This window comes from Amblyomma maculatum, chromosome 10, assembly GCF_055883805.1.
Source record: "Amblyomma maculatum isolate TAMU_Amacu chromosome 10, ASM5588380v1, whole genome shotgun sequence".
In the NCBI taxonomy this organism is placed as follows: Eukaryota; Metazoa; Arthropoda; class Arachnida; order Ixodida; family Ixodidae; genus Amblyomma; species Amblyomma maculatum.
Window position 1 is genome coordinate 59082870 of NC_139353.1, and position 14891 is coordinate 59097760.

Below are 14891 nucleotides of genomic sequence, written 5' to 3' on the forward strand. Positions count from 1 at the left end.
ACAGGCAGTGTTTGAGTGTTTGAATTAAATTTCGTCCTGCCAGAAGTTTCGTGTGTAAGTGCCGTACGTCAAATCTGTTTTTCCATTCCCGGCCACTACCATCTCATACTGAGTCCCGCTGTTGGTGGTTATGTTGACTGCGGAAACAGAACCAATCAGTCAATACATCAATCATTCAACATAGCTTACTGCATACTAGTTGGCATAGGGACAAGTATATAGTAAGCCGCAAATGCCGATCTCCGAGAATGAAGCGGGGCGTGCCATGGATAACAGCATAATCTAATTAAAATAAACCCACCGCTACGGTATGCGTTGCGCCACCCTGCGCCTTGAGCACAACAGAAAAAAAATTGAATCAAAGACAGGCAAATCGGAAAATTAAACCTAAACAGAAATTATCAAATGTGGTTGAAAGAGCATCCAGAAAAATGCTACTTCCAATGTTCCCATCCAATAAACACGAATTAATTTTCTGCCTCCTTAGCTCCCAATCGGTTGAGCTCGCGCAACGTAGTCTTTTTTTTTTTCTTTTTTTTAAATTCTTGCTCGTGTGTGATAAAGTCTTCTTCTTACTCTGCGCATATCGCGTCTCCCTCTCACACCTGCATCGTAGCATCTATCAGGGACCTCGCTCACCCCAGCGACTCCTATCACCCTCTCTCACCTCTTCTTCACTTCATTGCTACCCTCGCGCTCACCGCTTGTGGCAAGCGGCCACACCGCGACAGAGCTCGGCTCTTCGCGACACGGCGCGCTCAGCGTCGGCTGCTGCTGCTGCTGCTGCGTTTGCTCAGTCCCCTTCTTTGTATGCTACGTTTGCTCAGGGCGAAAGACATCTTTGTTTTCCTCGCGCGTGCCCAACTCAGGACGTGACTGCAGTGAATAGTGACACTCACGGATCAGCAATCGCCTCCTCACGTACCGCTTTACTACGCTCCTGTTTGTGACTCTACGTTCTCAAACCTGTTGTGCAGACGCCTTCATCACCTTCGTCATCAGCGTTCATCGACAAGAGTGCTTCCTTTTCCAAGCTTCAGAGTCATAACGACGTACAAATAATTATCCGTCGCCCTTCCAATCAGCGCTTCCAACCAATTGACTCTGCGCGTGTAGACAAAGCATATATTTTACAAGTGAAGATTATTTCAGGATTATACGACTGTGGATACTCGCACGTGTTCGTCCCGTTGACGTGTTGAGAGGCGGCGCTTCACTTCGCTGGTCGCATAGTGGGATTTACGCAACGGCCAGGAAGACGTGCGACGTTCTTGGAGGTGCAAATTTCGTCGCGCCTCTTGCGCATCGCTCTCAGCTCACCTCTCATCTTGTCGCACAGTCGGTCGCCACCAGCACTGGTCTCCAATCCGATTGACTGAGGTGAGTAGTTTCGTTAGCGCACCTAATTCTCTATACCGCAGTTTTCGTTGTGCCCATGCAGCCGAGCTGATTAAAATGTGAAGGCTGATACGACAATGCCAGGATATGTGTTTTTTTATGTTATAAATATCAACGGCACTGACTAGGAGGTAAGGTGAAGAGTAAATACGTCGATGTGAGGCTTTCAACTCAGATTTGGGTCGATGTCCTGGAGAAAAGCGAGCTTGACAATCGGTAGTACCAACACAAGGCTGTCGTCTTGCCTATTGCGTCATTTGCAAAGGTTTATACACCAACAGGAGAATAAAGTTCAGTGCTACCCATTCAAGCATCCTCAGCAACGGAAATCGTCAGGTAATATTAAGAAATGGTGAATGTACACGAAGCGTCTGAAAGCCTGCATTAAAATAACCGAAATTGTTACGACTTGTCAAGTTATTTTGTTGAAAAGCAAATTACACATAGGTATCCTTATTGATACTTTAATGTCGTGGAGTATAGCAGGCAAGGTATCGAAGCATATGTTCGTTGTTTTGTTTGCTTTTTCGTATAAAAATGTCGCGTACAACGTCAGTCGTCTTAGTTTCTCGTCAGGCGCTTGATCGTTCGGCGTAGAAAACAGCGGCAGGACCTCCTTGCCTTGCCGTGGGCGTTCGCATAGTCCGCGTATCGCAAGTCACCCTGCAGAGGTCTCTGGTGGTGCTATGACGCCGCCACCTGACGGCAAATGCTTCATTCGCGAAGATGTCAACACCGGCTGTTTACAAATGGCGGACTCCGCTGACAGAATAGAAGCTACGATAGTTGATCGGCTGGTACTATGTGTATTACTTTTATGTCACGTTTCCTTGTCTCTTGGTCTTTGACAGGGTATACATGTTTCTATAGCTTTCTTGTAGTGATATGATATGTTGGCATCACGAGTAGCTATTCTGAAGGAAAAAAAATGGCAAGGAAATTGTTTTTATTTTAGTGTCCCCATTGTTAAGACAGAGACTCCAGATTAGTATCCATATTATCTACAAGCCGTTATACTACCTCGGTATAGTTTATTACATCGGTATCTTAATAATCGAAACTGTTCATAGGCATTTATTTGTCTTTTTGTTTCTCCTGAACACACGTAAGGAAGTTCACTGAAGCAATTCTACGCACTGAATGTAATCATTATTTGTTTCGGCGATACTGCGTACAAAAACATATTTTGGGATTAATGCCCAGTTTCGAGGATATTTACTGCTCGCTAGTGTTGCTTAAGAGAAATTCAGAAAAGACTGGCGCGGAAGCAGGAGAAGCTCGTACTTTTATCTGCCTACTAACCAGATGCGCCGCGCCGTACTGGAGTTTGGGAACATTCGCCAAATGCGAAAACTCTATTCCGCAGCTAATTATGGTGTCGACAGACAGTACACCGCCGAGATAAACAACTGGCATAAAGAAAAAAGCCTGCCCGCCTTCGAATACTCAGTTGCGTGGTAACTAATTCATTTGTGATAACTAGATCGAGTACGTTCGATAAATTATTCTATTAAAATATTTTTCCGAGCCATAGCAGAACGTGAGTAATCATCATATATAAAACAGTTTTCGCGCTACACGCAACTTTCAGAAACCTGTGTGAATGAGTACCGGTTTGTCAAAAAGCAGCAAGGAGGTCAAAGAGAATACAGGCCTTGCACCAATCCATAGCCAGTCACCGTGGTTTGCTAACACATAGAGACACAGACTGCTCACAGATCGATCTTGCAAAACAAAAATAAATAAATAAATAAAAGCGTACGAGCTGTCTCGTTCCCGGATGTTTGCTCACATTTTTCGGAGCTACGCGCATTTCCCTTCGTCACAATGTATCATCGGCTGTAGAGAAGCTTCGCCGGTTTCGTCTGTCTCTCGCTGTCTGGCGTTTTCCCCGTTTCTAATGCTTCCGTTTCGCCACTATCGGTCGGGCCAGCCTCTCGTTTTCATTCGTTGGCTGTCACTCAACGCTGCTTGTAATCAACCACATCTCTCTCAATCTGCCTTGTCCGTTTGCTTCTTGCCAAACCGCGCTGATTTTCTCTGTGAGGGTCAGTGTTATTAGAAATAGGTTATGGCGGAAGTCTTTCTCCGCTCTTATTCACCGTAAAATCACTCGAATTTTCTGGCCCAAACTTTGTTTTGTAGTAAGGTCTGACGGTTTTGGAGCCCTGCAAATTAAACTCTCTCCGTATACCCGCGGCATTTCTATTCCTATATATGCCGACTATTCAGACTGTCAGCAAAACACTGTGACATAGACGGTACGGTGTGTTCCCACTGCTGATCGAATCGCAATCAGTGCTTTTTACATTTCGATGTTTCCTTCCAAAGACACACGATATGCACCGCAGCGCAGATCAAGCATAGGGACAACAAAGCTCATTCATTGAACAATACAAGCGCTACCTACTTCATCTGCTTACGAAGTTATTGTTTTTCTCCTCAATCTCCTTATCAGGTATATGCGAATGAATTCACATTTTCCTCCCCCTGCCCCCTTTCTCCAATGTGTACAAGTTTATGCTTTTGTTGGCCATCTCGTAATTGTACCTGAGCAAATAAAGTCATGGATATGCACCTCTCCGGACTTGAGCAAATTTTGGTTCCTCAAAATAGCTTTCTCGAGCGTACGTGTTTCCTTGAATATATGCACAATAAAATCTGCAGCCTGATGAGCGGACGCATTTTGGACACCGCTGGATGCAGGTGTACATTATAATGTATGCTGTGTCTCGCAAGAATTTCTTCACACTGCGTACATTGTGTCGAATACTAGGAGGAAGAGAAGGAGGAGGAAAATCATTTATGAAGCGGAGTATTAAGTTTCGCGAATGCCCTGACCCAGGGTCACCAAGGCCAACAGGTCAATCAGCTGGTCAGAGGTTAGCCAAGCCAGGCATGCATGTTGAGGTAGAAGGATGTGGAAAGTAAGGAGACTGAATTGCAACAAGGCAGGAAAGCATGCAGTGTTCTAAGTTAGCATACAGTTCAGGACAATTCGGGCTTGCGGGAGAACGTATCAGACAGTAGTAAAAAGTGTATTTATTTGTATGCGTCGAATAATGCGTATTTGCGTGGTAGTGAGCGATTTGTCAGGAAGAGGAAGTGTACGAAGGGTTTCCCTAATGTTGTCATAGTGAATATTAATTTCTTTTTTGTAGAATTATTTTCCATCCCGTAAATACAACCAAAGATGGGACGCTTTCACACTGCGCCCAGCATGACCAAAACATTCGGGTGCAGTTATTCTCTAGAGTACACTGAGCGTAGCCATATGGCTTAAGATTAAACGTAGAGATTCTTCGGGAACTTCGCAAATGAATAAAAATTCAACCTGGTCCGAAAATTAATTCTAAGACCACCGCCTGTCCGAGACAGGTGATTTCCCATCCAAGATAACGAAGACAGAGCAAGAATCTTCCTATATGAATTTTGTTTTACCTTTCCATTTGTAGTGCTTCTTTAGAGGCGCCGCATTATATAGGGCTCTCTCCACCACTTCCGCTTTAGCATCATTCCTCACTGCAACTTGTTCTCAAGTCACAACTTCCAGCTCGTCTCGTTAACTAACTCGGAGCACAGAAGTGCTCGAACTGTATCCACCCTTTCAATCAGTGGCTAATCCATCTTCCTTTCGAAGCCCGATATCAGGAAAGGCTACGCGGATGTCCGTTCCTCTCCACCATGCAGTCCTGAACGTGTACTAGCTTGCGTTCATTATATATGCTTTTTTCTCTGCTCTATTCGCCAATGTCCCTGCTCGTCCATGCAGAAGCGATAGCTTTCCAGTCGCGGACATTAGGCAAGGGCGCGTGCCATGAATGTTAAACTGAACTGGAGCCGACCGTCTGGCTCAGCGAGAGAAGGGGGGGGGGGGGGGGTGCTTAGTTTTGCCTATAGGCTTCTCACAGCTTAAGGATAGCTGGCTCTTAGCCGCGCATGCACGTGCGAAGAAGAAGGCATGATTGTTTTTCTTTCTGCATAGCATCTCATTCTCTTATTCGCTCACTTTATCTCCCCGTTGTTGCTTATTTCCCCCATATTTAGGCACAGCACTGCTGCTGCTCACCGAAAGAGAATAATGATCAGTTGTATGGCCCATAAAACAAACAAAAAAGTCATTACTCTAAACAGCTGCTTCTTTCAATTTCTTTGCGCTTTCGAACAGTAAAGGGACAGCCCGCGGGGCCGTTGAATGCATTCTCTCATCTCCACCCGTCTCCCTCTTAGTTTTTATCGGTTGTCAGCTGCTTGCTGCTTATAAATGTTTGTCGTGTGATGATTGAGTCGTTCGCACGAAATGACATCGTCATCACGTGAGCAGCGTACACCCGTGGCCGGAACCATAAAAATGGCAGGCCCCTAAAGTATCATATTCGCCATCGTCATGACATGATGTGCACGCTTCTCTGCCCTAAAGCGAACATGACACGATGTCATCGTAGAGGGATCACGTAGCTAGTTAACGCGACCGCGTTACGAAGTGATCATAACTGGTTGTTGCTCTAGAAGCAATCATTTTGAAAGGCTAAGTTCGCGCTAACTACCGCGCTTTTAAAACAAGCTAATGTGTGTGTATATGTATTTCATATGCCTTCTCCCACATTGTCACCCATCATGACCTTCTTTCTTCTCTCCTTCCCCTTCCCCAGTGCAGAGTAGCAGGCCAGATTTAAATTATTCCAGCCAACCTCTCTGCCTTTTCCTTTCAATAAAACCATCTATCCATCTAACTACCGATGGGTAGCTTTCGGCCCGCAAAATTAATTGGGTCTCCCAAACATTAGGCTTTCCCCTCTTCCTCTTACGTACACAGGCGAAGCAAGTCTCGCCTCACACGATGTGAACGTCGTTCTGAAGATGAGGGTAATAACAGTTTTTCATGAATCAAGGGCAGGTTGGTCAATGAGTGTCATGGCCAACGTGCTATTGCCCCAACGACGAGGCGTAAAAGCGTAGTTTCATGAGCATTTACGCAGTTTCGTTTATCCAGCGGGAAGTAAGACCAAAAGTACGAAAGAAAGTACAGCGGAAGCTTGCACCGAACAGACCAGTTGCATGTTTCACCCGAGAGAAACCAGAGCACCAGGCCATAGAAAAGCCATTGGAAAGCCGACAGGTAACCGATGGCACTAGACCGAAATTCCTGCATTTTTGCTGCTGTCTTCTTATCCTCCCCACAGCCTTACCCAGCCCCATTCACTCGTTGCCTGGAATGCCCGGTTGTGCACAGGGCAGCTCGGAGACCAGTTCTCCCTAGTTAACCAAATGCAAGCCACACTTAACGCTTTATCTCCACTCTTCAGTGACGTCATACTATATCCCTCACGAATATTAGCCTACATCTGCGGTCTGTACTACAGCATGTCCAGCAGTACCGCAGCGAGAGTTAGGTGTGGATTGGATCACACTTGTGTTCAGACAACAAATGAAATTATTGAACGAATGGCTACCTGAGATAATGAAGAACAGGAATGGTATTTGCGCAAAATCGGTTCATTTCTCGACGTCTCCACAGTCTACCGAAGTGAAGGGTCTTTTTACGTAGTACTTCTGGTCTATATTCTTAATTTCATTGAAAAAAATCCGCAAGGGCACAATAGCAAACGGTGTAGTTAAGCAGTTGTCCATCATGACCTTTGCTACTGCATGCTGTCGTTTATAGACAAAATGAAATAATAAAGGCGTCGACAGCCTCGTTTCATTTATTATTTTTGTTCTGAAATTCGCCAATAACCTGATATCACGATTCCAACTCTCATGAAGCAAGAGAGGGAAAGGTATAACGGAAGAAAATAAGACATGACAGGCCGAACGCTATCTATTAAGAAGCCAAACAGACAAACTACGCCACAGTGACTGTGAGTGCAGTTTGTTGCCGTTGCTGAAAAGCGCCAAGACAATATGGCCGCCAGAGCCACGTGAGATTATCTATGCTCCTGTCATTTACTCCTTCCATGTCCCATAACCTCCACATCCATCATCTTTCTTTTCAAACATCACAGTAATGAAGAGGCTAGAAAGGCTAGGGTAGAAGGCTCAGGTCACCCACTCTGCCCGTCTGTTTTTTTGTAAGTACTCTGTCTCTCTTCTGCCTCTGCAAAAAGCAATACCCCGCTAGTCACTCCCTAAACACAGCGTTTCATTCGCGTACCGCGCAAACATGGCGGACGCCACTCTGTCAACAAAATCGAGGACGGTCCGCTCTGTGGGCATGTCTTATGCCCCGCACTCAGCGCCCCTGTAGCGGCGGTAGCATTCTGTGGGCGAAACGCCATGTCCTGACACACCCAATCATCTCAAGAGGCGGTGTAAGGCGTCGGGCAGATGATAGAGTCCAGGTGAGAAAGAGGCAGCCTCAGCATTGGCAGTGCTCCTTGTGGCCTAATCTCGTAGCCCTCCTCGGGCATCTCCTCGGCCCGTCAATCATATCTCGCGCTGCCACTCGTGGAGATAGCCCCCTTGCAGGACATTCGGACAAGGAACTCCTATTATCGAGATACGCGTGCCGAAGACGTCGGGGATGGCGCTTCGCTCCATAGTGGTTGTGAAATTGATTTCATTCTGTGCGACTGGGCCGCTGCATTAGCTGCAACCTCAGCCTGTATGCTCTTGCATCGTAGAGAAGCCTGACTGTCTTCGTCGTGGTTTACATGTCTTCCATCGAGAAGCGCCTGTTGTGTCTTTCAGTGCGTGCACGCTGAACTGCTCTGGACCGCAAAGAGGAAAGAATAGCAGAAATAAGAGAGGGGATATCACATCGTACATATCATGGCCACTCATGGATGATATAGGAGGTGAGGAGTTGTAGGTAGCATCGTTGGCAGTTTATCTAATTCTTCGCTTTTATCCTGAAGAACAGCACTCCTACACGAGTTCATTGTGTCTGCACGTGAATATCGTAAGCGAAACCCGCCTGTCTGATTTTCAGCCGGAACAGCAAAGACGTCATTACTGATATCCAATCATGCCATTGTGTTGCTGACTGAGTAGTTCGTCTTATCTATTCCAAGACGAGATTGAAGTGTATTAGGGTGTGTTTACATTGTAACAAAGACCGTGTTTATAAATTTCGATTGAGTTCCGGTACTGGAGTATGACAAGTATGGCAAGTCGTGAACAATATTGAAGTCATGTTTATTGGCCTACATTATCTTAGCCTATGCATTAGAAGAAATTTGAAGGCACACTTTAAAGTATGCAAGACTCCGGAGGATATATGGAGCTCGAGGCATAACACAAATGAGACCACCTTCGACTAAAAACATTCCTCCTAGGGGAGGGAGGGGGAGGGGGACTGAAATTTGGGAAACATCAGCTCCAATTAGTATTTATTTTCAGTCCAATTCGATGCTGATTCTTTCCATTCTTCAGAGGTGAATGCTCGTCCGTTTCTCAGTGATCTCTGAAGAAGAGCTGAGTCAGTCGGGAAATGTTAAGACTGAAATAATAAAAAGATTGTTGGTGTTGCAATCTGCGGCGGTGTGACACAGAATCAATAAATTGCCATATTTATTCCGCACTTTAGCGGCTTTTTGTTCGAGGGAAAGCTATGCAGCTCTGCTCGCCATTCGGATTACCTCATTCGGCATTCAACGCTTTTACGACAGCGCACCAGACAGGAGTTGCGGCAAAGGCCGCGCATAACAATAGCTTCTTCGTACAATACGTTCGCGTGAACGCGCCCGGGCCGGCGTGCAAAAAAACAAACACAAGAGTGCTGAGAGGAAAGACAAGGAGGCAACCTTACTACGGTCCTATGCAGATCTGGGCGGCTGGTCCAAGTGGGTATGTCGACGCTACAGCGCATCGCTGTGTATAAGCTAAGTGCCACAGAACCATTATCGCGTTGTTTTCCTTTTCTTTGGTATCTTTACTTCAGCTATTTCCCCCCTTATAAAGGTACCGCAAAAAGTTTCGAATAAAATAACAAGTATAAAAGGAATGCGTGCACGAAAGCACACAATTTCTTTCTGGGAAGTGTCAATAGGTTCACTGGATACTATAATGTCTTTTTCGGAAACGTGGATGACGTAACTTTGTCGACCTACAGACCTTTTCAATCCAGCCGGGTGTCGACGACAAGTGCAGCATTCTGCAAACAGACACTCGCTCGAGAGTCGCAGTTGCTCCATCGCCGGAAGCAAGGTTGTGAGTGTGAGTAAGACATCCCGCTGAAAGGAAACACTCATTCGCACTTCCGGGATCTTCGCAAGGTTTACGTTCTGCTGTTTTTATACTTGCAGATTCGGGATTCATCGCAGTAGCTTAAACCTTTCTCGATTTCTCTGCTGAGAAGGGAGCTGAGAGTGGGCAATCCGCGCATGTCTTCTTGCTCGTGACAGAGACCGCACCAGATACTGTCCCTTTTTGAGCTAAAAGATTGGTTTATGGTTGGTGGGGTTTAATGTCCCAAAGCGACTCAGGCTATGAGAGACGCCGTAGTGGAGGACTCCGGAAATTTCGACCACTTGGGGTTCTTTAACGTGCACTGACATCGTACAGCACATGGGCGCCTTGCTTTTCGCCTCCATCGAAAAGCTGCCGCCGAGGCCGGGATTCGATCCCGCGTCCTTGGGAACAGTAGTCGAGCGCCGTAACCACTGCGCCAACCCGGCGGGGTGCAAAAAGACTGGTTAGCTACGCCTTACCATGATGTCAATTATTGTTGAAGCTGGTTAAACGGCAACTGTGGTAGAATTGGGACACACTATGGTAGGACCATGAGGATTACGGCAGCTGACGCCTTGGTGCAGTAGCATCACTAGATCGCGTGAGCCATGACAGAGACCAAAATGCCAAACTGATTTGCTCTGCACTTGTGTCTAATGGGCCACGTGACCCTGAGACGTCAGACTAAACCAGAAGCCAGATGTTGTGAACCTGGCCACCTCTCGAATATCAAAGCGCTTTGATCTAGTTGTAGACAGAAATGTCGTGTAAGAATACTTTTATTCATTTTTCACTCCGCGCCAGTGGCGTAGCCAGAAATATTTTTCGTGGGTATACGCCACAGATTCAAAAAGAAAAAAGATGGCCGTAAAAGAGGCCGAAAGGACGCGGGGACGCAGCACTTGGATATTTTCTCTTTCTGTGTGTGCCTGGGTGGGGGGGGGGGGAGAGAAGGGGTCTAAAAGCGAACCCTCCCCCTCCCCTCATCTGGCTACTCCCCTGCACTGCGCTCACCTACCGGTCGAGGAGAACGTTATCCCGTATTATGTCTAGCGTGGTCATGTATGGTCTTTACCAAATGTTAGAGTATAAGCTTATTGAAAGTAACAGGCAGTCATATCGTTTCACTACGTACCTCTCGACATAGTTGATACGCATGGTTACCAGCGTACCGAGCCGCACGCGCCTCGCCTCATCTAAGGCATCTAAGGCGTGCCTTGCAGTGCTTGAGCGGGCGGTTTTTGTTGTTTTTTTCGCACTCTCCCTTCCTTTCTCGGGAACACTCTTGCTGCCTGCCGACTGCACTTGATCAAGATGCGGTTCGCCCATATGGGAAACAGAGTCAGTGAAATCATGTAGTGCAAATAAGAGGACCGGGAGGACGGTCTTTATCACTTCCTTGCCCTTGAGGTGGAGTGGGCTAGAGCGCAGAATCAGAGAATGTTTATTTTTTGTTTTCTTTATTTCGGACGACTCACCAAGAGCGAACTCCTTATGTAAGCACCGCCACGCGCTATTTCAGATTCGGTCAACTTCCGTTCGCAGTACTCGAAGGATCAGCGCGCATACCTGAAGAGCTTTCCGGGGAAACAGCACTGAAGTGCGGGTGTTGCGTAATTTGCGCGCCTCTTTGCGCGCATGTGTGTGTGTGTGTGTGTGTGTGTGTGTGTGTGTGTGTGTGTGTGTGTGTGTGTGTGTGTGTGTGTGTGTGTGTGTGTGTGTGTGTGTGTGTGTGTGTGTGTGTGTGTGTGTGTGTGTGTGTGTGTGTGTGTGTGTGTGTGTGTGTGTGTGTGTGTGTGTGTGTGTGTGTGTGTGTGTGTGGGTGTGTGTGTGCGCGTGCGCGTGTGTGTGTGTGTGTGTGTGTGTGTGTGTGTGTGCGTGCGTGTGCGCGTGCGCGCGCGTGTGTGTGTGTGTGTGTGGTGTGTGTGTGTGTGCGCGTGCGTGTGTGTGTGTGTGTGTGTGTGTGCGTGCGTGCGTGTGTGTGTGTGTGCGTGTGTGCGTGTGCGTGTGTGTGTGTGTGTGTGTGTGTGTGTGTGTGTGTGTGTGTGTGTGTGTGTGTGTGTGTGTGTGTGTGTGTGTGTGTGTGTGTGTGTGTGTGTGTGTGTGTGTGTGTGTGTGTGTGTGTGTGTGTGTGTGTGTGTGTGTGTGTGTGTGTGTGTGTGTGTGTGTGTGTGTGTGTGTGTGTGTGTGTGTGTCCGCATGCGAACGCGTCGTATTCACGAATTCACGGCGCTCTTATTGCGCGTGCGTTTCACAATGCGCTGGCATCAGCAACTTTGGCGATGCGCATAATCTCAATGTCAACCCTGCGGCTTATGCGCAAGCACGTCCTCGCTCTTTTATTTTTGCACAGCTACTCTGCAACTGAATAAATCAAGTCGCACGTGGTGGGTATCTCCGCATCGGCTTCTGCTCTGTGCTGTGCATTCCTTGAGTGAGTGAGCGAGTGAGTGAGTGAGTGAGTGAGTGAGTGAGTGAGTGAGTGAGTGAGTGAGTGAGTGAGTGAGTGAGTGAGTGAGTGAGTGAGTGAGTGAGTGAGTGAGTGAGTGAGTGAGTGAGTGAGTGAGTGAGTGAGTGAGTGAGTGAGTGAGTGAGTGAGTGAGTGAGTGAGTGAGTGAGTGAGTGAGTGAGTGAGTGAGTGAGTGAGTGAGTGACCGACCGTCTTGCAGTCCGAAGGCTCCCCGTCACATCCAAATTCATCTGTTTGTCGTTCAACTGCTTTCTTTTGAGGACAATCCGAGTAATTTTGACCTTTTTATGATTGCCCGAGATATATCACTTCTTCGCTGTGTGCGCGGACGAATAAGGAGAGGCGGACATGTATCAGGCAAGCTTACTCCTGCATTAAAAAATGTACGCAATCAGTGGTGAGGCTTTGCGAACGTGAACCACACTGACCACGTGCATGGCGCACACGTGCCATGCCGTCCTAAATGAAGGAGATCGTCGAAGGAGCGCGCCGTTGCCCACGTGTGTGCACGCGCACAGCTGTTCAGACACGCGACTGTGTCAACAGTATATAGGCACGGCGATTAGCCGGAATCGCTGATCGTGACGCCGTCACTGCTGCAGCGCCGCTATCGGCGCCTCAGTTGGCGACCGGGTCACTGTGTCAGGGTGCTGTACAACCATCCACAAGAGAGCTCGCTCGCGCATTGTTGGCAGTATATCTAAGCCTGATTGTGACGTTCGCTGGAAATAACTGTGGTCCTTAGCCAGGAGGTAGAAAAAAATTGTCAAAATCCTGAACGGCGTCATTCGGTTTATTTCAGATAAGCTGCCTGAAGAAACATTAAACGTTGCTGTAGCAGCTTTGTGGGAAAAAAGCTAACTCAGAAAACCTTGGACTCTGTGGAAATGGTATGGAGCCTACTGGATGAAATTTGAACCCTACTAGAATGTCACTGAAACGCTACAAAGAGTCTAGAGATAGCGATGTGCTAGACGTCCGCGTGCTTTGCGCGAAACACTTGCCGAAAATGATTTGGTGGATACTACTTACCGAGCTTTCCCTTACATTCTACACTCTTGCAGTCAGTTGCAACCTATATAAATAATACTGAGTGGTGATACAATCTGATCCGACTTTTTGAGCACAATCTTTCAGAGTTTAAGAAACTCCAATGCTTGTGAACCTATGACACCCCCCGGCGCCGTCAAGCAGAGGTGTGAACAGGAGTCTCCTGTTCACACCTGGACCCTCCCAGGAGGGTCCAGTCTCAAGCGGCACAAATAATCGGTCGAACACTAGTACTACGTTGGCAATCCATTTGCCCTATGTCGGACGAGACATTGCCAACACAGTACCGATATCAGGCCAATTAATTGTGATGCCTGGGGTATAATTGGCTGAGTTAGCGCAGCGGTATGAGGGATTAACACTGGCCGCCCCGATCGGTGCACGTTGGACAGGAACTGATGCGCGAGAGCTCGCAGTTCTTGCAGCACACACCTGCCTAATAACCATCGCGGAAAGCACACCGGAACTTGATTCTGGGACTTGCAAAACTGGGTTTAGTGTGATTGTATACATTCCACTATAAGACTATATAGCATGGGTTAACGTGCCGTAGATTTTACTTTCGGGGCACTCATCGCGCTGTCACATGTGGAACAATAGTCCGTTAGCGATTAACTTCGAAGCGACATCAGTCGCAGTTGCTTGCCCTTCTGTAGGCCAACTGCACATTGTCAGGACTAGGCAGTGCAGTCGTAGTATCATTTAACCCATTTTCTTTTTGTAGCGTGGTGCTCATCCCTGCGGTGAGGACTCCCCTTTTGGAGTTGATAAGAGTTTAAAACAAGGCTAGCAGAGCGTTACCGATAACCCAGGCAAGTTGGGAGACTTGTCTGCTTTCCTCAAGAACTGTCCTTGACTGGAATATCGCAAGCTGTCGCAACAAAATATCACTGCCATGGGTCAGACGGGCACTGCGGTGTCCAAGCGTTTTCTTTCGAGCAGCCCCTGAAAGATAGCATTCAAATCAGCGACCGGGTCAGCGCGTTGAATGCGGCCATTGTCTGGCAGCGTCGCAAGGAGATCGGGGTCAAGGGTTGCCGAGAGCATTTCTGACCTGGCTTGTCAATGTCACGTTGCGACGGAAATTGGTTTGTGCCCCTGTGTTTGCAGCGCGCACCGCAAGGTACTATAGGTTCACCTTAACCTGCATACCGTGGGACATGTTCACTCGCTCAGCAGTGCCCTGTGTGCTCCTCTATACTGAATCCAAGGGGAGTTAGCGATCTGCGCATGCGCGCTTGAGTCTGGCTACTCGTCTATCCCCCTTACGGGTAGGGTCACCCCGTTCGAAAGCTTCCTATGAAAAAGCGCGTGAGCAGCTGAACCTAGAAAACACGCGCGAGCAACAGATATTTGAACAGTCCTTTCTGCGAAGCAACAATGTTAAGGTATAGCGTCATTAGCATCGATCATATCAGTGATCGAAAATGATGCCCTTCATCTCCCTCCTCAGCTCAGCGCAAGTCAGCACTCAGGGAAAAATGACAAGAAGACGCGACGGCGCTAACCACGCCCCTTCCCGCTCGTGTCTCTTGGGAGCAGTCCATTAAATGAGATGACGCACCCAGCGAACCCCATAACGTCCTTGGGGAGGTTTGCGCGCGTGGACGTGTCGCCCAAATCGGTTGCGAGTGGTCGCCAGGGGCACTTTTCTTAAATTATTTGTAAATTATAGACTCCCCGCAAAGGCCTCCAGTGACGATTATTACGTTCCATTGTTAACCACGTATACTAAGCAGCTTTCCTACCGTGAAAATGCCTTTTCACTGCGTGATTTGCGCTGTGACAACCATATAGAGAA

At 47.6% G+C, this 14891-nt stretch overlaps 1 protein-coding gene across 1 annotated transcript in view; it reads left to right on the plus strand.

The window, feature by feature from the left end:
• Positions 1–748: 748 nt before the first annotated feature.
• The window catches only part of LOC146176602 (sperm-specific sodium:proton exchanger-like), a 118490-nt gene continuing 104347 nt past the window's right edge, over positions 749–14891 (plus strand). Inside the window, exon 1 of the mRNA XM_084582855.1 lies at positions 749–1380. The gene's annotated coding sequence lies outside the window, so the exon portion shown is untranslated. The remainder of the gene's footprint in view (positions 1381–14891) is intronic.